This window comes from Sinocyclocheilus grahami, unplaced genomic scaffold, assembly GCF_001515645.1.
Source record: "Sinocyclocheilus grahami isolate Dianchi unplaced genomic scaffold, SAMN03320097.WGS_v1.1 scaffold346.1, whole genome shotgun sequence".
Classification (NCBI taxonomy): domain Eukaryota; kingdom Metazoa; phylum Chordata; class Actinopteri; order Cypriniformes; family Cyprinidae; genus Sinocyclocheilus; species Sinocyclocheilus grahami.
The window spans coordinates 2,306,146-2,307,640 of NW_015505525.1; the positions used below are offsets into that span (position 1 = coordinate 2,306,146).

Consider the following 1,495-nt stretch of genomic DNA (forward strand, 5'->3'; position numbering starts at 1 on the left):
GTTCTTTGCTAATTCTCATGGCAATAGTGTCACTTTGAAGTTATCATCCTGGAATTTCTTTCATAGCCAACTTAAATGTAAACTCTTAAAAACAACAAGATGGGACTTGAACTCTCAATCCCCAGTTCCGAAGGTTGATGACACAGCACCTTTTTCCCTGGTCAACCTAACCTGCGAGATAAACTTTCAGGGCTTTCAGAACCTATGCTATGCTGTTTCTATGGTATGCTATGCTCTATGCTAATTCTAACTCTATGCTAGTTCTCATGTCTATTGTGCCACTTTAAACTTATCATCCCAGTATTTATTGTGCAGCCAACTTAAATGTAACACAACAAAAGCAGGCCAGGTGCGACTTGAACACAGAGGCTGACACCATAACCCATTAGCCCACTGGGACACTTCTATGCTTATACTAATGGCTATAGTGTCATTTTGAACTTTTCAGCCTGGATTTTCTAGCAAAGCCAATGTAAATGAAACCTCTCAAATATGACCCAGGTGGGACTTGAACCCACAATCCCCAGCTCCGGAGGCTGATGCCTTATCCATTAGGCCACTGGGCCCACTTCCGGTTAAACAAGAGACATTCACAGACAGTCTGATGCAAGATAAACTGATAGCTCTTTCAGAAAATTGCCAGTTATATGCTAATTCTCATGTTTCATTATCATGGCAATAGTGATATACTGATAGAGCTTTCAGAAATCAGCTCATTACGCCACTGGGCCTGTTTTTTGGCCATCCCACCAACCAAACAAAACAAAAACAATCCAGATGGGACTTGAACACAAAGAATAATGCCATAACACTTTAGGCCACTGGGACTTTTACTGGTGGAGCCAGAGGTATTCACATACAGTCTGGCTAACACTAATCTAAAAAAGTATCTCTGAAGATTACCAGTTCTATGCTTATTCCCATGGCTATAATTTCACTTTGAAATTAAGTGCATGTTTCACTTTGAAATTATCATCATGGAATTTCTTGCATAGCCAATTGTTAATAAATAACAATTTGTCCCTCGTATCTCTTTGCCGCCTTGAAGAATTCTCAGTTCCTTAAAGTGTATAACGGCCGGGAAGCAAGAAAACACACAGTCAATGTATTCTCAATACTTCAATTTATTCATAGAAATACAGATATTATATAGGCATATGTCGAGGGGAGTTTCACCCTCTTAACCAATGAGGATAGAATGACATACACATATAGGATCTTTGGCCAAGAACATGTGTTTTGTATAAAATGGCCACATGTACAGAAAAACATGTACATATTAGGAATAGACTTTGGGGCGAAGGATGCTGAACCTGCCTTACAGTTCAGCACGAACTCCTTTACCTCGTAGTCCTAGCATTCATCTCCTTATTTGGGCATTTGAACCAAGCAACTAATGTATACATGTGCGCATGCCTACCTCGAATATGAGTAAGAGACATTAAAACACCATACAAGAGAGAGAGAACAGATAGAGGAGGGAGAGTGAGAGGGA

General features: G+C 39.9%; 1 non-coding gene across 1 annotated transcript; it reads right to left on the reverse strand.

The window, feature by feature from the left end:
- Positions 1-493: 493 nt before the first annotated feature.
- On the reverse strand, positions 494-566 carry trnar-ccg (transfer RNA arginine (anticodon CCG)). Its single transcript has one exon. It is a non-coding gene; the product is annotated as a tRNA-Arg (tRNA).
- Positions 567-1,495: the final 929 nt, after the last annotated feature.